We start from the raw sequence: 22,151 nt of genomic DNA on the forward strand, positions 1-22,151 counted from the left end.
TTGACATATATATGGTATTTATTTTGTATTTGTTTATTTATTATTATGTATTATATTTTCATATTTATTTATACATGTATATTTACATATACACATATTTAGTTCATATTTATTTATCAGTTTATGAACTAGTTTTGGAATTTTTTTTTCAACTATTCACGTTTGGTAACGCTTGTAATATCTCACCGTTATCATTTATGATACATGGCAATTTGAAATTTTGGTCCCGATTTTTACAAGAATCATGGGAATTGACACTGTAAAGTTGTCCTCGGGGGCCACGTAAAAGCATGCGGCGGTCCGGATCCGGCCCCCCGGGCCTCGAGTTTGACACCCGCGCCGTACACGAAAAGCTACAGGAAGTCTGCGATTCTGGTCCGAGGCGGCCATTTTTGGGGCAATTTAGAGCGTCCGAATAATGTTGCGTGTTTTGGGGATGTGGGAGGAGCTGGTCAAGCGTGGCGACGGTCCCGGGTTCAATCCCGGACCCGCCCGCTCTCCGCCAAAACCAGTCGCCTCGGAGCGGAAGTCGTACGCTGGCGTCGTCCCCCCCCCCCCCCAACCTGCCGCGTGCTCGAGAGCCATTAGGAAAACAGAGCGCCGTTCTCCGAGGATGACCTCAGGCTGCCGGCACAGGCAAACGTTTGTTAGTCGCTCCGGACGGGCGGGGGGAGTAAAAGAAAAAAAAAAAAATGGTGACTCGCGAAGACACTGTTTACTTTCTCTTATCAGAACCGGAGACTCTCCCGAACAGTTTTGTGGTAGACATCTGAGCAAACATGTCCAGAAAATGTTTGCCGTCAGACGCCGTCGCACGCCCTGACCACAATGAAAAAAGCTCGCAAACTTTTCTTACAGGGTGAGTAAAAATATGGATTTACATGAGAATAGCGGTTTCCCCTCGCAAATACATATTGAGATTTTAGTTTTGAAATATATTTTTGCGCAAATACACACGTTCATTTTCCCTCAGAGCATTATATTTTATATGATTGTTACTTTTCAGCATAAAAATGATGTATTTTAGAAATAATTGAGAAACTTGATTTAAAAGCAAATTATTGTGTATAATGTCGAGTTTGAATAATTATTTTCCCCACAAATACACATCATTTTTTAAATAACCCCGCCACAAATAATTATATCGTTTTTTTTTTTTTTTTTTTTTAATATTTGTGTGATGAATAAATTCTGATGTTTTCTAAATATTTTTCCACACAGAAATTTTACACTTGCTTTGCCACCCATGCCGTCACACGCGCCGCCCCCGACTCCAATGAAAAAAACTCGCAAAACTTTCTTACAGGCTGAGCAGAAATATGGATTTATAGGAGAATAGCGGTTTAAAAGTGTTGCTCCCCTCGCAAATAAATGTTGAGATTTTAGTTTTAAAATATATTTGTGCGCAAATGCACATATTTTCATTTCCCCACAAAGAATTATATTCTATGTAATTGTTACTTTTCAGCATAAAAATGATTAATAAACCCACCCAAAATAATTAAATATATGATTTAAAAGCAAATTATTGTGTATAATGTAGAATTAAAAAAGATGGTCAATTTTCAATTATTATTTTCCCCACAAATACACATCATTTTTAAATAACAACAAATAATTATATGTTTTTTTTTTAAATACTTCTGTGACAAATAAATTATGACGTTTTCTAAATATTTTTCCACACAGAAATTTTACTTATTTCCTGTAAATATTATATTTTAAAAAAGCAACAATAATTAGTGTATGATTTACCATGAGTATTTAAAAACATATTTTGCAAAAATAATATATATTTAAAATACAATCCACCAATAAATATTTTTAAAATAAACGTCCAAGTATTTTATGTTCACTCCCCTCCGAGAATAAATTGTATATTAAAAAAAATCCACAGATAAATATTTTAAAAATAAATGTCCAAGTATTTTATGTTAGCTGCCCACCAAACTAATTAAAAAAAATCTAATTTATGAAGAATAATATTAATTATTTTAAAACTTGTTTTAAATATTTCAACAAATAAGTACATCTGGTTTGTTTTTTTCCAATAATTTTAGGAGCGTAAAGTACTATTTTGGAAAACAAAATCCAACTTGTGTTTAATTAAAAAAAATTCCCTACAGGAGATAATTATGGATTTCAACAACAAGTTTGTTTGTGGAAAATTATTGAGCTCCATAATTATCTCCAGTTGTTTTTTTTTTTTTTTTTTTTTTGGTAATTAATTACAAGTTTGTTTGTGTATTTATCATGCAAGGGCTGCCTCCCTTCATTCCTTCTGGCACGGATCTTCGGCGCGGCCGTAACTTATTGACGAGGGCGACACGCCCGCCGTCGAATTGGAGCAAGTCCGACGGTCCGCGTTTCGCTTCTCAACCGAGTCAGCGGCGTGCGCGCTGAATTTTGGAGTGTAACAATCTCATTTAAAAAAAAAAAAAACAAGAAAAAAAAAAACAAAAAGAAGGAGGGAAGCGAAAAGACGCTCATCTCCGCCAATGGGAGCGAATGATGAATAATTGAAGCGCGCCTGGCGTTTGTTGGCGCGTCGAGAGCGTCACGTGACCCCCCCCACATAAACGCGTCGATAAAGACGCCATTACGTCCTTTTATTTTCCAGCCGGAGACGGAAGGTGAAGGCGAGGTTAGGGCGGCCTGCGGTTTACGCTAATGCGAATCGTTCTCCGGGGGGGGGGGGGGGGGCGTATCCCCATGCGTGTGTGTGTGTGTAAAACTACAAGAAGCTGCAGCGATTTCACACAGCTCCCAGTGTGCGTCTGCCCCACTTTCACTTCTTTTAATCATGCAGAGTGTTTGCGTGGCAGTTGGCTGACCCCAGACCAGCAACAACCCCCCCCCCCGTTAATGTACGCGGGGGGGGGGGGGCTCGAAGCCGCTCGCTTTGATTTCGCGATTGTCGTGTTTGCTTCGCCACGACGTTTCTCATGTCGCTCCCTCGGGGAAAATGGAGAAATGTTTCCCAGCTGTTGACAGAATCCTGTCATAAAAAAAAAAAAAAAAATCACATTATCACAACTGTATTATTATTATTATTATGTTATTATTATTATATATATTATTATATACCGCAGAATACGTTTCAACACAAATAAGTTTCATTTTCTGTACATACTTTTTAAAAAAAAACATTTATGTTAAAAATATATATTTATTATACATATATTAATATATATTATTTATTTTTGACACAAAGTCATGATACAATCTTTTCAAATCAGTTTCCAGGAAAAAAAAAATTTTTTCCAAAATATTTTTACACACATTTTTAAAGTACATCTTCCCCCACATATAAAAAAATGATGTAGTATTTTCCCATGTCATTTTTTACACAAATAAATCTCATTTTCAAAACATAACCCTTTTTTAAAACATTTATGTTCAAAATATATATTTATTATATATATTAATATATATATATATATATTTAACTCAAAGTAATGATATAATCTTTTTAAATCAGTTCCTACAAAAAAATTACTTTATCCACAAATGCATTTCAATTTTTCTAAATCAATATTTATCACACAGTTTTTTATAAATACATTTTCCCCCATGTATAAATTTTTTTAACAGTATTTTCCCATGTCATTTTTTACACAAATAAATCTCATTTTCAGTACATAACACTTTTTTAAAACATTTATGTTCAAAATATATATTAATATATATTATTTATTTTTGACACAAAGTAATGATACAATCTTTTCGTCATGGGTTTTTCAACTGTCGCTCATGTTTGGTAACACAAAAAATGCTTGCAACATCTCAACTTTATCATTTACGATATTTGAAATTTCGTTACATATTATCACAAAAATCATGCAAGTTGGTATGCATGATTTGCCTTCGCAGGCCACATAAAATCACGCGGCGGGCGGGATATGGCCCCCGGGCCTTGGGTTTGACACCTTTCCCCCCTACAAATATAGTGAAAAACCCATTTTTCCACCACAAATAATTAATTTTCAAAATGTATGTATATGCATGTTGAGGTGTCAATCCCGTCTACGATTGGCAGCCAGGTTGCGGCGGTCTGCGTTGCGCGTGACCTCGAGCGTGACCTCGAGCGTGACCTCGGCAACCCCCCCCGGCCCATGTGATGAGCAGGCGGCCCATATGCCCCCCCCCCACCGACTCCCCCGCCGAGCCGACACAACACAACCTTCTGGAAAGTCCTCACCGCCCCCGTACTTTGGACTCCGGCCCGCGACGTATACTTTATGAAATTCCGTAGAAAAACCCAACTTGTTATTTTCCGCCGTGACCGCTTTTCTAGCGCACGGGTGAATTTTCGGGTGTTTCCAGCAGCCCCTCAACAATGTCCTTGACTTTTTGCGCATTTGCTAGCGAATCTGAAACCACAGACCACTTGTTGCGCGTAGACCGAGGAGACCGGCACAGATTTCGGCCCCCCGAAGTCAGTTTGACTTGGCGGTGTGAAATTTGGGAGGAATGTCTTTCTTGGGTAGACTTGCAAAAAAAAAGTCTCGGTTTGCGGTGACCGTTTGATCATTTTCCGGCAGCTCTTAAAAGAGGAAAGCGCTTCCATCCCGGCACGGGTGCCCAACGCGGGCGCGGAAACGAGGTCACCGGGGTCGGAGGGGTCCGCGCGCCGCGTTAGCATTCCGCGGCGGCCAGCGTTCGCAAAGCCTCGACAGGCCGCAGATGTCAGAGTTCCGCTCCGTCTCGCTTCGACCTACGACCTCCCGACGAATTATTTACACTTCTGCTCACCGTTGACGCTAGCAAGAATGACTTCCTGTATAGTTGGGTTCCGCGTCGTATCAAATTTAGATGTTTTCCATTCTGAAGCTATCGGGCAACGTTTCTTTCAGGGGGCCGTCGAACAAACAAAAGTTTCTTTCAGGCATTTTCATCCATCTGCTCGCAACGGACAAGCGCACCAAATTTCACGTTGCTAATATCGAAGCCGCCACCGGGGGTCTGCCTTTTTCGAGAAGGCCGGTTTGAACCGAAACGGCAGATTGTTGACACTAGTGGAAAATAATTCTGAAGGGTGACACCGGGTCCGAACGGCTGCTTCAAGGCAAAATGTCAGACTTCTGGTCTTGTCGCGCAGTGTTCACCGGCCTAGAACCGGTTCCGGGAAACAGCTCGGCCGGTCGCTCCTCTTTTGGTTAGCGACATTCTTCCAACGCTCTGAAGTCTCACGTTTGAACGGAATTCGCTCCGCGGTGCACGCGGCTCAACTTTTTGCGCGGCGTGTCCATACATTAATACTATATGCGATTTTTGGAGCGCCGCATCTACATTTATGAGCATTAGCGAGGACCGCGGAGACTCGCTAGATCAAAAGGCGGCGGATTATTAGCATGCGTGCGTGGGTAGCCGCTATGTCTTTTGTTTGTGTAGAGCGCTCTCGCCGCGTTTGTGTGCGGCTTTGAAGATTCCCTATGTATGAGCGTGTTCCCCGAGGGCCCCCCGAACCCCTTCTAGTCCCAGTTAAGACCCCCCCCCGCATCCACTTCATCCTGCATGGCAGCCGTATCAGCACTTGGACTCATTGACTTGTTTCTAGTACGCTGGTGAATCACAAGCTGGATCCCCCCCACCCACCCCCCCGCCAACCAACCGTGCTCTGTTGTGACGTGTTGCCATGGAGACGGCAGTAAGCGAAGGTGGGGGGGGGGGCGAAGGGGATCGCAAGTGGAGTGCAGTAAAAGAAGTGAAGCGGAAAACGGATCGAAAATTCAGACCGCGGAGACCGACGGATTTGACAACGGGAAATTCGGGAGCCACGAAAAAAAAGGGTCTCGACAAGCCGCAGCCAAAAAGACACAGGAAGTCGGCCATTTTGGTTCAAAGCGGCCATCTCGGCTCAAGAATTCTCATTTTTTTTAAAACACAAGCTCCAGAGCCAGCTTTACCGAGGACCAGGAAATCTGGTAAACGTGTCTATCATGGGTCCAGTAGATCCTCGGGAAACCATCCCCGAAAGGACACAGGAAGTCCTAAGTCCTCCGTTCTTTTCTGGCTTGTTTTCAGGGGGGAAAACCCCGCAAGATTTTTATCCGATTCCCTCCGGAAGAGTCAAATCGACGAGACGAAGAATCCAAAATTGTGAAAGGTTTCAGTTCCTCTCATTGCGCGTCGACGGCGAAGTTTTGACAACTCGCCACAAAGCAGAAACTCCGCATTTTCCTGCCCCGTTCACTTTTCGTTATGCAATCTTTTCTGTACGTGCTCTCTCGCCTCACGCGTACAATCTTTTTTTTTTTTTTTTTTTCCAGCGAGCTGAACTTTGACCTCGAACAACCCGTTACGCAAACCTCGCACCCTACACCCGCCGCTTTGAATGGAAACTTTGCCTGTGGACTGAATTTAGATCGACGTGAATAAAGCGACCCGAGTGCTTGGAGAGCACGGCGGTGTCGTCCTCGCTAGCGAGCGCGTTAGCCAAACTCCTTATTACGTGCAGTTGCTAATTCAGGCAAAAACTGTACGCAGGCCCACGCTTCTACGTGTCCTGACCATAAGATCATATCGACAAGAAAAAACAAACTCATGCATCCCACAAAATGAAATATGTTCAAAATTTCAAAATAAATTCATACCTAAGGACGAATGCACGTGACCGAAAGAACAAGATCCGAGCCGAAATGAGTTTCCTCCGCAGGGTGTCCGGGCTCTCCCTTAGAGAACGGGTCATCAGGGAGGGGCTCGGTGTCGAGCCGCTGCTCCTCCGCATTGAGAGGAGCCAGATGAGGCGGCTGGGGCGTCTGATCTGGATGCCTCCCCAGAGGCCTCCCCGGTGAGGTGTTCTGGGCACGTCCCACCGGAAAGAGACCCCAGGGACGATCCAGGACACGCTGGAGAGACTATGTCTCTCGACTGTCTTGGGAATGCCTCGCTCATCCGGGAGGGGCTCAGTGTCGATCCGCTACTCCTCCGCGTTGAGAGGAGCCAGTTGAGGCGGTTGGGGCATCTGATTCGGATGCCTCCCGGGACGCCTCCCCGGTGAAGTGTTCCGTGCACGTCCCACCGGAAAGTGACCCCGAGGACGACCCGGGACACGCCGGAGAGACTGTGTCTCTCGGCTGGCCTGGGAACGGCTCGGGATCCCTCCGGAAGAGCTTGAAGAAGTGGCTGGGGAAAGCGAAGTCTGGGTATCCCTCCTGAAGCCAATTCTCCCGCGACCCGACCCGGAAAAGCGGTAGAAAATGGATGGATGGATGGATGGATGAATGTAATTTGAATACTTTTCAACAAGGTAATATTCATTTTATTTTTTCAGGGAATGCTGCGAGGTCCTGGAGTCGTTGGACCCATTCGGAGCGACGGCACGGCAACCCCTGAAGAACGCTTGCCCTGAACTCCTGGCCTGACCTCCTCCGACGTTCAACGGTAAACCCATCTGTACCCGGACGCCAGAAACTGTTTTGGCTCTCCGCTGACCGTCCACAAGTTCCATCTCCTCCTCCTCCTCCTCCTCCACTCAGGTACCTCTTCAGACCTCGATACTTCCTGTGAAAATCGGGTTGCGGAGTGAGTGAATGATCCGTGCTCGATTCGAGTCGCTGTCGATATTTTTATACCCCAAAAAAATGCTTTCAGTGTCCAGCAGGTCCGAGTTCCTCGAAAGTCCTCTTGTCACCTGCTACCGTCCCCCCGCATCCGCAATCATATTAGCGCCTCTCATGCGTTCACACCATTTGAACCTGCTCATTAAAGCGCTTCCATTTCTTGGGGGGCAAAAAAAAAAAAAATCAAATAAAAAAAAAAAAAAAGATCCTCCTCCCCCTGGCGTGTTTGCAAATTCTGCTTTGATTTTTATTTTTTTTAAATTATTTATAGATTCCTAAAGTGGGTTATTGAGAATACGGCAGGGCTGCGTGAATTTGCTGGCGTTTTCTTTTTTTTTTTTTTTTTTTACTATTTGAAGTGTAAATCGCTCGCTCGCACGCCGCCCACTCTCGTTCCCTGCCGGGCCGAGAGCGACCGCGGCCGTTCGACGACAAATAATCTCAAATTTCTGATTAATCCCCGCGTCTTTTTCCCGACGGTAAACTCGCTCGGTGTGCTTCTGGCAGCCGACGCTTGTGCAAATAGTCCAGAGCGTGACGTGAAAAACCAAAATCCGTATCGTCGTATCGAACTACCTTTTCGGTTAGCCCCAGCCGCTGCGCTAGTTAGCGCTAGGACTGCTGCGTTAGAATTAGCACCACCGCGCGAGCGTTAGAATTAACACCGGTGCATTAGCACTGCCGAGTTCATTCCCGGCCTACAAGCCGCGAATTTATTTCACGGCCGCAGCGCTAGTTCGCGTTAGCACTGCTGCGTTACAATTAGCACCGCCGCATTAGCGCTGCTGAGTTAATTCCCAGTCTACAAGCCTGGACTTTTTTCACAGCTGCCGCGCTAGTTAGCGTTAGCACTTCCACGTTAGAATTAGCACCACCGTGCTAGCGTTAGCATTGCCACCACCGCATTAGTGCTGCTGAGTTAATACCCGGTCTACAAGCCGCGACTTTTTTCACAGCCGCTGCGCTAGTTCGCGCCATCACTGCTGCGTTACAATTAGCACCAATGCGCTAGCGTTAGCATTAGCACCGCCGCATTAGTGCTGCTGGCAAGTTAATACCCGTTCTCCAAGCCGCGACTTTTTTCACTGCCGCTGCGCTAGTTAGCTTTAGCACTGCTGCGTTAGAATTAGCACCACCGCGCTAGCGTTAGCATTAGCACCGCCGCATTAGTGCTGCTGCCAAGTTAATACCCGGTCTACAAGCCGCAACTTTTTTTCACTGCCGCTGCGCTAGTTAGAATTAGCACTGCTGCGTTAGAATAAGCACCACCGGGCTAGCGTTAGCATTAGCACCGCCGCATTAGTGCTGCTGCCAAGTTAATACCCGGTCTACAAGCCGCAACTTTTTTTCACTGCCGCTGCGCTAGTTAGAATTAGCACTGCTGCGTTAGAATAAGCACCACCGGGCTAGCGTTAGCATTAGCACCGCCGCATTAGTGCTGCTGCCAAGTTAATACCCGGTCTACAAGCCGTGACTTTTTTCACTGCCGCTGCGCTAGTTAGAATTAGCACTGCTGCGTTAGAATAAGCACCACTGCGCTAGCGTTAGCATTAGCACCGCCGCATTAGTGCTGCTGCCAAGTTAATACCCGGTCTACAAGCCGCGACTTTTTTCACTGCCGCTGCGCTAGTTAGAATTAGCACCGCCGCGCTAGCGTTAGCATTGGCACCGGCACATTAGCGCTGCCGAGTTAATTGTCGGTCTGCATGTCGTGACATTTTTCACAGCCGCCGCGCTAGTTAGCGTTAGCACTTCCACGTTAGAATTAGCACCACCGTGCTAGCGTTAGCATTAGCTCCGCCCCATTACCGCTGCCGAGTTAATTCCCGGCCTACAAGCCGCGACTTTTTTCACAGCCGCCGCGCCGGTTTTGACAACCAACAACTCTGAAAAGTATGAACGTACTTTTCATAAACACGCACTCCAAAACATAATGAGCCTCCCCTCATCTGGACATCGTCGTCACCTCTCGCTTCCAGTCGCGCTAGCGATTATCCACTCGCTCGCATTCCGAGCGCCGGTGATGTAAGCAGGAAACACAAAACGGGTGGGCGGCGACAAGTGTTTCCTGCGCGCGGCTGTGCCTAATGTTGTGTCCGCATGCAGATGCGGGGAGACGCCGTACGCCGCCGCGACGCCCTCGGCAACCGCTCTGCTATTTATAGTGGAAGCGTTGAAGAAGTGACGATGATTTGCCGTCGCCCGTTTCGCCGCTCGCGGGGTCGCCGTTCGAGCCCCCAAAATATATTCTCGACCAGATTATTGGGTTTGTGGGTGGCGGGTCCGCTAGTAAAGCGTTGGCCTCACAGTTCTGAGGTCCCGGGTTCAATCCCGGACCCGCCTGTGTGGAGTTTGCATGTTCTCCCGTGCCTGCGTGGGTTTTCTCCGGACACTCTAAATTGCCCCTAGGTGTGATTGTGCGTGTGATTGGTTGTTTGTCTCGATGTGCCCTGCGGATTGGCTGGCGACCAGTTCAGGGTGTAACCCCGCCTCCTGCCCGTTGACAGCTGGGATAGGCTCCAGCACTCCCGCGACCCTCGTGAGGATAAGCAGTAAAGAAAATGGATAGATAAATTCCCCCTTCGCGTGATTGCAAGTGCGACTGTTTGTCTCGACGTGCCCTGCGATTGGCTGGCAACCAGTTCAGGGCGTACCCCGCCACCTGCCTGTTGACAGCTGGGATAGGCTCCAGCACTCCCCGCGACCCTTGTGAGGATAAGCGGCTAAGAAAATGGATGAATGGATAAATTCCCCCTTGATGTGATTGTGAGTGCATCTGTTTGCCTCTACGTGCCCTGCGATTGGCTGGCAAGCAGTCCAGGGTGTACCACGCATCCTGGCCGTTGACAGCGGGATAGGGTTGAGTACTCCCAGCAACCCTGGTGAGGATAAGCGGCCAAGAAAATGGCTGAATGGATAGGTCAACGCATTTACACTGAAGAGATTTTTTTCTGTTTTGTCTTCTGCAATTCTGTAAAAAAAAAAAAACAACAACAAAAAAACAGATCAATCCACCATATGGTTGAAAAAAACCGTTTTTATATCTCAATGGGGTTGTGGTCGGGGGACGAGTATTTTGAGCACGTGATGGCGCCTCATCTGGCTTGCGCGGTTCTTCTTTCCATATCATGGCACGAAACGCTCCGTTTGAAATCCAGCGCCGAGTCAACTTATTCCCAAAACTTTCCTCGATCAGCGTTCACCGGCCAATGAAATCATCTCACAGCGCGCAGATTTTCTCGACGCTGAAATGCGCTCGGGTGGCTTTTTTACAGCTGTCAAAATGGACTCCACGGGAAAGGAATTCTTCGCGTGACTCATTTGCCTGGCAGAAACTCACCTTCATCTGCCCCCTTTTTCACAACAAACTCTCCGAGTCACGCAGAAATCACGAGAGTCACGGATTGGTCGAGTGCAGGGGTGTCAAACTCATTTTTCTCGCGGGCCGCATCGTAGTCCGGGTTTCCCCCGAAGGACCGTTAAGACTGTGAAACGAAAATATCGAATCATCTCATCATATTTACATCATTTTACGAACTAGTTTTGGAATCAGAAATTGGAGGGGGGGGGGAGGGGTAATGTGTTTTTCAACCATTCACATTTTGGTCACACAAAAATGCTTGTAATATCTCAACTTTATCATTTTTGATACATGACAATTTGAAATTTTGGTACAGATTTTGCCAAGAATCACGGAAATTGACACTGTAGTTATGGCTTCGCGGGCCAGATCTGACCCCCGGCCTCGAGTTTGACGCCCGCGGTGTAGCGGCACACGCGCCGGGCTTTGGCGCGGGCAGCGTGGGAATCGAACCCTGCGACTGCACTGGCGACCAGTTCAGGGTGTAGTCCGCCTTTCGCCCCCTGAAGCTGGCTGGCTCTCCCGTGACCCTTGTGAGGATAAGCGGCTTGGATAATGGATGGATGGACGCAAAAATCATCTCCTGGTACATTTTTTTTAAAAATTAATATCCAGTGATTTCATTCGGCTATTCTATGCTGCACATAAAAATCCTTCTCATTCCGAATAATGCGCCACAAAGTAATTTCCTGTAATTAGACTCGTCTAAGAAACTAATTATCCGAGCTGTCTGTGATTGATATCAGCGATCCAAAACGGAAAAAAAATAATGATAATAATCCTCGAAACGCTCGACTTCAAACGATTATTTCACTTAATTGCTACGCGCGTAAACATTGTGAAGACAATGGAGACGGAACATCGTTGAAAACATCACAAACACGAAAAAAATCGAATCCAAACAAAATGAAATATCTCCAATCAAGGCAAAAATATCGTTAATGACCGTTTTTTTGCATAAATATACCATAATTCCCGGTCTACAGAGCGCAGCTGAATATAAGCCTCACCCGGTACATTTGTAAAGGAAATACCATTTGGTAACATAAATACGACGCAGCCGTGTAAAAGCCGCAAGTGCCCGCATTGAAAAACGAGATATTTACAAAATAAAGAATTTTTAAGTTTTAATACCTTAGCTTAGCTTAACATAGCAACAACATGCTAGCACGAACGGCTGGTAAAAAAAAACAAACCAAAAAAAAAAAACAGCCGCGGCGCTAACCGCTAACCCACCACTAACCACCGCGCTAGCGTTAGCGCCGCCATGTTCGCGTTAGCATCGGCGCATTAGCGTTAACGGCGCCGCATTGGCGTTAGCACCGCCGCGTTTCTGGGAAATCCCCCGGTCTCGTAGTTGCCCTTTCTTCCACATAGAGGGCGCTAACGTACGTTATAACCTAGCCTTGAAAGAAAAGTCGATGAAAATATATGCACAGATATGTATTTTCGTCTTTCTGAGACGTCCGTAGCGAACATGAACGCTCGGCGACAAGTTGTCGAATGGCACACGTTGAAGCACGGATGGGGATGTTTCAGACTGGCCGGAATTTTTAAAAAATATATGCGCACGTGCATTAATATGCGCGCATTAATCACATGGAGATTTTTCATGCACCGGGAGCGCTCAGACCGTCACGCCGGTTAAAAAAAAAAAAACATACCGGCAAAAGTCACTTCCTCGACACATATATTCCACTCTTACCTTTTCCACTAGAGCGCCCCCTTGTGGGCGTTAGAAATAATGCACAAATTAGCCGCATCACCGCATAAAGAATGTGGAAAAAAGGAAATTATGGTACTATACATCATGAGTAACTTTTATTATTTTTCTTTTGTTTTTTTTTTTTTTTCGGGTTTTGTGGTTGATTATGTTTTTGTTGTCGACCGTTATGTGCTAAAAGTCGATTCATGGACATTTATTTTTTTTTTTTTTAAATTTGAATTATCAGGAAGGTGAAGTGGTCTGCCACCAAAATTCCCAACAAAACAAATGAAAACAGACGTTTAAAAATGTAATTTGGCATTCGACGTTTTACGTGGCGTCGTCAAATCCTGCAAACAATTGTTTTAATTTTTCATTTTTTTTTTTAAATTTTGTTGGCAGATCGGCAATTAGCTGCACGCTAGCAATACTCGCGTGACGTACTGTACATGTACATGTGACCCACCAGGCGTGAGTCGAATGATTCATCGTGTATTTCATTTGCACCTGCAGGTGTGTGTATGTGTTGGGGGGGGGGGGGGGGGGGGCGGAGTCACAACTTAAAATAGCTTCTCCTCGCCATGGCAACAACAGCTAACGACTTGTTGGCGCATAAACTCCCATCAACGCATTTACTGTACGTTTATTTTATTTTTTTGGGAGAGGGGGAGGGGCGTTATTATTATTGTGATTATTATTATTGTTTTTATTCGACGCAAGAATGGCGAGTCGTGTTTTTGTTTGCGTCGCCACGGAAACGGGGCCGAACACGTCTCCCGATAAGGCCGATGATGAATGCGTCGACGCGTCTCCTCGCAGGTCGCAGGAAGGAAGAGAAACTTGGCGTCTTCTTCGGGGGGGGCTTTTGATAAGACTTCCTGTGAGATTTTGATTCGGGACTCGGTAAAGTCGTGTTTTTTAAAAAAAAAAATTTGAATAAAAATTCAGCCCCCCGGAGCTCGTCTCAGTCAGCAACATGAAATTTTTGGGAAGCGAGTCCATCGTGAGCAGACCCACGAAAAAAATTTTTGGGTTCGGAGCGGCCATTTTTGGCTCAATAGGTGCCCGCTATATTTCAAAATAAAGCCCCCGAAGCATCGTGAAATTTGGTCGCCGCGTCTGTCACGAGAAAACCCATAAAAAAGTCTCGGGAATTCATGCCTGCCATTTTGGTTTTGAATTCTGTCAAATCTGAATTCATTCTGTCAAAGACGAACAATTTTTAACGCTCTCCGGACCAAATAAAATTTTGCAGAGAGAAAAATGTTGATACTTTCAGAAAATGACTTCAAAATTTGCGCCTGTTGCAAATTTGCGCTAACAATTCTTTCCGATTGTTACCAGATGGCCAAATACCAAACCGCGTCGTCGACTGCCCTCCGTTTTGAAAAGAGTTTTTGGTCGAGCGAGGGTGGAAGTTTGACCGATCGTCATATAAAATATGAACGGAACAATTCCGGACCTCCAGAATTCAGCCCCAAATTCTGTCGCAATGTAAAAATTTGGTAACCTTCGCTAAACGGTCCGTAGGCAGATGGATCGTGGCAAAGATTTGGAGTTTTTGTTCTTGCTCGTGGGCGGAGCATGGCGGCAAAGTTTGATGGCTCGCCGTCATCCATCTCTACATCCGTTTTCTTTGCCGCTTATCCTCACGAGGTTTGCGGGGAGCACGGGAGCCTATCCCGACTGGCAACAGGCAGGAGGCGGGGTACTTCCTCAACTGGTTGTCAGCCAATCGCAGGGCACATCGAGACAAACAACCAATCACACTAAAATTAAAATTGGTGTCAAGGAGGCTTTTGGGTCAATTTTTTTCAACGTTTCATAATCAAACCCCTCGATACAGTTCCAGTTCGTAACACGGAACCTTTTCGACATGTCCGTCACGATCGGAGCCACCAAAAAGTCTCAAGGGGTGTCAAACTCACTTTTCCTCGCGGGGCGCGTCGTAGTTCCGCTTTGCCCCAGAGGGCCGTCACCACTGCGAAAACAAAAATATCGGATCGTCTCATCACATATTCATACTTACACATAGATATTACATATTTACATATGTATTGTATTTATTTGTATTTATTTATTTAATTTATAAACCCCTCTATGTATTTGTTTTTATATTTTTGGATTTATTTATATACGCATATTATATATACATATTTACTTCATATTTATTTATCAGTATATGAAGTAGTTTTGGAATCAGAAATCAAGGCTAATGATTTTTTGGTCACACAAAAATGCTTGTAATATCTCAACAATATCATTGATGATACATGACAATTTGAGCTGGCACTGTAGATTTGGCCTCGCGGGCCACGTAAAATCATGCGGCAGGCTGGATCTGGGCCCACGGGCCTCGAGTTTGACACCTGTGCCATACGCAAAGAGATACAGGAAGTGTGCGATTCCGGTGTGGAGCGGCCATTTTCGGGGCCACATTTGCCCACCACCGGGCGTCCCTCAGGGCCTCAGAAAAGTTCGAAAATCCGGCCCCCCAAGACAAGTCCACCATAATCATATTCAGTCGCCCCCCCCCCCCCCTCGAAAAACTGTCGAGGGGATGGTTTTGCCGCCGAGCGAGCCGCAGGTTTCCCACCCCCTTCGCTTCCGACCGGTCGCGCCCGCAAACTCTGCAACCTTTTACGCGTCGCCGTTACTATTTGCGGCGGCCGCGTCGACGCGCTACGCACGCTACGGCGGTGGTCTCAACTCGCCAGATGGCGGGAGCCGCCCACTTGCTGCCAGTTGTTATACAATATGTATTGTATAACAGGCAGAGAGCAACAGCTACCCCCCACCCCCACCCCCACCCCCACTTGTGTCTTTATACACACGCTCACAAACGCCGAACCGGTCCGTCCCGTTTTGCGTACGCACGCCATTCCCCCCGCCTGCGCCGCCCTTCGCGGTAGCCAGCGACCGACGGTGTGATCTCGCCGTGACCGTCGCTCTCGGCGCAACGGAGCGCCGGGAAATGAAACGCGCGCGTTCGGGCTCGCGGCCCGTCCGAGGACGCGAGCTGACGGGCGTTTTCGGCTTGTCATTAGCGAGACGCCGCAAAGAGAAACGTAGAAGCTGTCAGACTGGTTTCTCCTTTTTAGCAAGCGTGCGCGCGCGTGTGGTCATAAATGGTTGTGGGGCGGCGCTGCAAAATTCCTCCCCGAAAATTACAAGAACATAAATATGTGATATGAAAATAAATATGTAATAATAAAAAAAAATACACAAATACGATTATATATAAATAATGAATAAAGTGAAATGTGTCCCTTACACAGTATCTGAAAATATTTTTTAAATAAATAATAAAAAACCCCACAAAATTTAATAAATGAATAAAATAAATCCAAAAAATTAATAATGAAATAACATAAAATGAACAAATAACAGTTGTAATATTTTCATGCCTTTATGGTTTCATCCTCGTTTTGGAATTCAATAATGGTTAAATATTGTTTAAAAAAAAGCATTAAATGGTATTTAAATAGTGTATCGAAAGCATTATTTCTACTTGTATGAAAATATGATAAAAATACTATACATCATAAGAGTATAAGTAACTAACAGTATTGATGCATTTCCATGTCATACTCATTTCGGTATTGTATTTAATTTTTTTTTACTTTATTCTTATTTATAATGGTAATTATAAATAAGAATAAATAATTAATAATAATTATAATTATTATTATAAATAATTTATATATAATATAAGGTAGGGATCCTAAATAACAAAAAAGAAAACAAGAATGTACATAGGTTTGCAAAAATAAAATGAAAACTAATAAAATATTTTTTTCAACATATAGAAAACAGATGATAAAATGATACGTAATTTATTAATTTAAAAAAATGCACCAGAAAAATAATAATAATAATAATAAATACCTTAAAAATGTTTCAAAATTCCTTAAATGCCAGATGAACTACAAAAAAAACAATAGGCTGGAATAAATATGAAAAATATATTTCATCAAAAATATTATCTAAAAATGAAAAAAAAATCAAGATAAAAATTATTTCATTTAATACTGGATAGACAATAATATTTTCGAAAAAAAGACATTTCTATGGCACATTTTATATAATTTATATATATATGTATGTATTTCATCTGCATGCAGTATTTGTACCGCATTTGCGTGAACTCATCGCTGAGCGCGCTTGCCTGCGTCGACCTTGTAAAAACGTCTGAGATCACGCCCGCGTTTTAAAACCGTGGCAGGAAGCCCCCGGCCGCCGGCCAGCGCTCACGCCGCGCCGATGATGTCACCGGCGCATCGCCCGAGCCCTTCGCGGCCGAGGTTACTCAAGGTCATTGTGGGGGCGGGGGGGGGTGGTACTCGCTCCCACACCCACGCAAAAGGCCAATAGTGAGTCGTTTTACTATGTCCAACGTTCAAGTCGGGTCATATTTAGTGTCAACTTTTTCGGTTTTATGATGACCTCGTAGGTGCTGCCGTTTTGGTTAGCGGCGGAGTTCGAACAGGCCACAACATTGAAGACTTCAATGTAAAATATTCACCTAATTGTCTTTTCATACTGTATTTTACACACTTATTATCGTGTAATGAATACAAATGTCTTGAAAAAATACTGACCAAAAATATGATTTTTTTTTACAATACGACGTTCAATTTTTTTTTTCAGTTACCATTTTTTTTTTTACTTTTTATTTCTTGGCCAAAAAAAAAGTAATTCCCTAAAAAAAAAAAAAAAAAAAAAAAAAAAACACTTTTCTCCAAAACGACGTTCAACATTTTTTTTTCGGCTACCGTGTTTTTTTTTTACTTTTTATTTCTTGGCAAAAAAAACAAAATTATTTCCCTAAAAAATAAATGAACTTTTCTCCAATACGACGTTCAATATTTTTTTTCGGTTACCATTTTTTTTTACTTTTTATTTCTTGGCAAAAAAAAATATAATTCCCTAAAAAAAAAAAAAAATACTTTTCTCCAAAACGACGTTCAACATTTTTTTTGGCTACCATTTTTTTTTTTACTTTTTCTTTCTTCCTTTTTTTTCTTTCAAAAAAATTAATTCCCTAAAAAAATATAATAACTTTTCTGCAAACGACGTTCAATATTTATTTCTTGGCCCCCAAAAAAAAAAAAAATAATTCCCCCCCCCCCAACCAAAAAACTTTTCTTCAAAACGACTTTCTACATTTTTTTACGGTTACCATTTTTTTTGGGGGGAAACAAAAGCCTTGCATAGAAAAAAAATGGATGTTTCCTCTCCTCCTCCCCCCTGTGGAATGACAGTTATGCCGAAGCGGAGGAAAAATTGGGCTGCGGTCGGGGAAGGCATTTCCTGTATGTTACAACTAGACACACACACACACACGCACGCGCGCTCACGTCCGCCAAGCAAACAGCTGTCAGACACGACGTCAACCCGCAAAGCATTTCATCGTGATACCACGCGATAATTAAAAAAAAAAAAAAAATGTCCCAGTTTTCATGAAGGCACCATACGTGACTACAAGCTCGTCACGCTTCAAGTACGGGATGTGTTCGAGTGTTGCGTTCAGGGACTGTTTCCATACCCCAAACGTGGTTTCCCCCCCCGTCATCCTCTAACCTCCAAATTCAAATGTAGAAATTTCCCGATTTCACAAAGGCAGCATGAGTACTAATGATCCCACGTACAAAAACAGAAACAAAACAAAAATTGTTTTTGGGTGGTGCGTTCATTAACCTTTCCTTTCCCCGAGCCTGTGCTGACGCCACGTGAGAAATCTGGTATCATTTCCTGGCGTCGTTTTGGAAGAGAAACTTTCATTCCACATCCTCCCTCCCTTGCTTTTTTTTTTCATTCATCCGTCCCCCCGTCCCCCCCCCCCGACCCCTGCTGCGTCTCACCAGCTGACTCAGTGTTGTCCTCCCAGTGAGCTTCTCTCTGTCTTTCCTCTGCCACCATCTGTTTTTCTCCCCCCCTCTCTCTCTCTCTCTCTCTCTCTCTCTCTCTCTCTTTCTTTTTCTTTGCTGTCTTTCGCTCTCGTTCACTCCATCTGTCCGGCCACCACCCGTCGCGTCCTCGACACCGTTATTCCTATATATGTGTGTGTGTGTGTGTATGTATATATATATATATATATATATATATATATATTTACATACACACACACACACACACACATATATATATATATATATATATATATATATATATGACGGCTAGACAGATTTTGCAACCATTTTTCTCAAAAAGCACCAAAATATTTAATAATCAAATAATAATCAAATTATAATTATCATATATATATATGTGTGTGTATATACACACACACACACACCACACACACACACATATATATATATGACAGGTAGATTTTGCAACCATTCTTTTAAAAAAAGCATCAAAACATTTAATTATCAAACAATAATTACATATATATATATATATACACACACACACATATATATATATATATATATATATACATATATATATATATATGTGTGTGTGTGTGTGTGTGTATATATATATATATATGTGTATCTCTCTCTCTCTATATATATATATATATAATATATATATATATATATATATACACACACACGCGCACACACACAGACACGCACGCACACACACACATATATATATATATATATATATATGTGTGTGTGTGTGTATATATAAATGTGTATCTCTCTCTCTCTCTCTCTATATATATATATATATATATATATATATATATATATATATACATATATATGACGGCTAGACAGATTTTGCTACCAAAATATTTAATAATCACATAATAATAATCAAATTATGCTGAAAGTTTAATAAACAGTTCAAAATAACTGACCAAAAAATGATGAAATTAAAAATACAAAAGTATGACGATAAAAATTCGAAGATGCCAAAAAATACTGCGTGAAAATGACAAAATATTTGACAAAAAAATAGGATAAGAACAGAAGGAATATGTACAAGTATTAGACACAAAATTTCGTAAACATATCACATTCAGAGAGCCCATTGCAAAATAAACATACTGCACTAGTTTACAGTACTCGACAAAAGAAATATTACCAAAAGTATATCCAAAAATAGCAAAAATAATTGGACTGAAGTCCGAAAACATTTTCCGCCGAGGCAATAAAAAGACGGTCCCGTTTAGCAGCGGCGTGGAACGTGCATCGTGACGCCTCATTGGACGTCAAACGTTGTCGTCTGGAAATTTGCGCCGAGCCCTTCGCGCGTTTTGCTCCCTTCGCGTTGCCAAAACGTCCGGCGTGCAATCATCCGTCATTGTCACGCCGGAGCTCCAATTTGCCGCCGACAAAGTGACACTTTTCTTCTTCTTCTTCGCCCAGCATTATGGGATGGCATCTGGGACCGCTTCTCCGCGGGCCGTACCACCTGCTGACCGAGTTGGGGGGACTTTTTCAAAAGGAAACTTGATGGCAAAACCACCTTCTTAATCTTATTTATTAGCTAACTAAAACCTTTAACTTGTACTATCGACATGATGTAAAAAAAGAAAATGTAATTGAGACCAGATGTCAAACTATTTCGTTGAAATTTTATATAATTCCATGAGCACGGTTATCGACATGTATCTTTGATATCAGCTGATATTGTTTTTAAAAAATTGAATTAATCACGACATAGCAACATGTATCATTTATTTGAAGTGTGGCTAAGGACACCACATATTAAAGAGTCGGTATCGGATCAATGATACGGTAACGTGATGATATCAACGTGTATTGTTTTTTTTTAACCTAATTATTTTTTTTTAACCAGATATCAACATCAAGGAAACGAACGAAAGAGACATACGGTACACCAAAATGTATCCATTCATTCATCTATCCGTCCATTTTCTTTGCCGCTTATCCTCACGAGGGTCGCGGGAGTGCCGGAGCCTATCCCAGCTGTCGAAATAGGTCAACCAGAAATCATAATGGATCATTTTTTTTTTCAAAAAGAGTTTTAACTGATTAAAGAGGTCACTATTTACACATTTGATATTTTTTTATTTTTTTATCTAATGGTGAGGACGATACTTGTCGATAACCCGACTTCTTGCTGACATAAAAAAAAAAAGTCCAAAACCGTCGCGCTTTTGTTTTTATCGTTATGATTCTGCCACGTCGTCACGGCGATGACGGCCAGTCGTCAAACGTGCTCATTTCCCTTCCGGGGCCCTGGAAAACACCCCGAAAATGAAAACGGGGCCTTCGCGGTCTTCGGTTTTTCGCGTTGGGGAGGCGAATGCTGTGCGTGCGTCTATTCTTGGCTGCTCGGGGGACGTCTCGACTCCCCCGTGGATGAACAAAAACAAAAAAAAAGTGTTTTTGGCGTCGCGTGTGCTGTGTGGAAAAACACACACACACACAAAAAAAACGGTGACACGCTTGTGTCACTTTGTGGGGACTTCGGATGCGAGTTAGAATCCGGCTTCCGTATTGACGCGGGTGTCGATACCTACGACGTGTTGATATCTGAGCTCCTTAATTATAATTTTCCATCCATTTTCTTAGCCGCTTATTCTCGCAAAGGGTCGTGGGCAGGAGGCGTGGTACATCATGGACTGGTCGCCGGCCTATCGCGGGGTGCATAGGGACAAACGGACGCAGCCACAATCGCACCTACGGGCAATTTAGAGTGTCCAATTAGTGTTGCATGTGTTCTTGGGATGTGGGAGGAAACCGGAGAAAACCCACACAGGCAGGCACGAGGAGGACATGCAAACTCCACGCAGGCCGGTCCGGGATCGAACCCGGGACCTCGGAACCGTGAGGGCAACGCTTTCCAGCTGAGCCCACCGTGCCGCCATAAAAGCAACAATGTATGTCGATATCTGTCTTCCTTATTTATTGAAAAAGTTGATACATGTTGATATCAGAATCATCTTAATTTACGGACAAAACGGGATATCGAAAACGATATCTGGCTCCAGAATGATACGGATCGATATCTGAACGATACGTGTTGATATTTGTTCTCCTGAGCGAGAAAAAAAAAAACATTATCAGGCCTCGTTTGTGACACATTGATATTTGGTCCCATTGATCGTATCGATCCATCCATTTTCTTTACCCCTTATCCTCATGAGTGTCGCCGGGGGAGTGCCGGAGCCTATCCCAAATGTCAACAACGTATGTCAATATCTGTCCTCCTTATTTATTCAAAAAGTTGGTACATGTTGATATCAGACCGGCTTAATTTACTGACAAAATCAAAAAATAATAATGATATCTGCCTCCCAATATCTGCCAAGAACGATACGGATCGATATCGCAACGATACATCTCGATATCTGTTCTCCTTATTAAAAAAAACAATATCAAGTATCCTTTGCTACATACAAATGACATGTGACATGTCATTAATAGTATAAAATATTAAATAGTAATGGAAATTAATTGTATAAAATAAAGACTACAATTCCCAATCAAGTGTTTTTCATATACAAGTGATATTACGTGCTGATATTCGGTCTTTTCAGTTATTTAAAAAAAAAAAAAAGATACATATGAATAGCAGATGTCTTTAATTA

At 43.3% G+C, this 22,151-nt stretch overlaps 1 protein-coding gene and 1 long non-coding RNA gene across 8 annotated transcripts in view; one reads left to right on the forward strand and one right to left on the reverse strand.

The window, feature by feature from the left end:
• atxn1a (ataxin 1a) overlaps positions 1-22,151 on the forward strand; it is a 47,322-nt gene that overhangs the window by 13,284 nt on the left and 11,887 nt on the right. For 5 of the 7 annotated variants that reach the window (XM_061820314.1, XM_061820294.1, XM_061820321.1 and 2 more), the window contains exon 2: positions 7,277-7,481. The gene's annotated coding sequence lies outside the window, so the exon portion shown is untranslated. Of the gene's footprint in view, positions 1-736; positions 860-7,035; positions 7,196-7,276; positions 7,482-22,151 lie in introns of those variants that run through there. The other 2 variants (XM_061820300.1, XM_061820307.1) reach the window with 2 other exon arrangements.
• LOC133501146 (uncharacterized) lies at positions 7,372-9,610 on the reverse strand. Its single transcript, XR_009795114.1, has 3 exons — positions 9,471-9,610; positions 7,578-7,724; positions 7,372-7,506 (listed from the first exon to the last, which is right to left on the reverse strand). It is a non-coding gene; the product is annotated as an uncharacterized LOC133501146 (long non-coding RNA).

Source organism: Syngnathoides biaculeatus, chromosome 1 (assembly GCF_019802595.1).
Source record: "Syngnathoides biaculeatus isolate LvHL_M chromosome 1, ASM1980259v1, whole genome shotgun sequence".
Taxonomy (NCBI): Eukaryota; Metazoa; Chordata; class Actinopteri; order Syngnathiformes; family Syngnathidae; genus Syngnathoides; species Syngnathoides biaculeatus.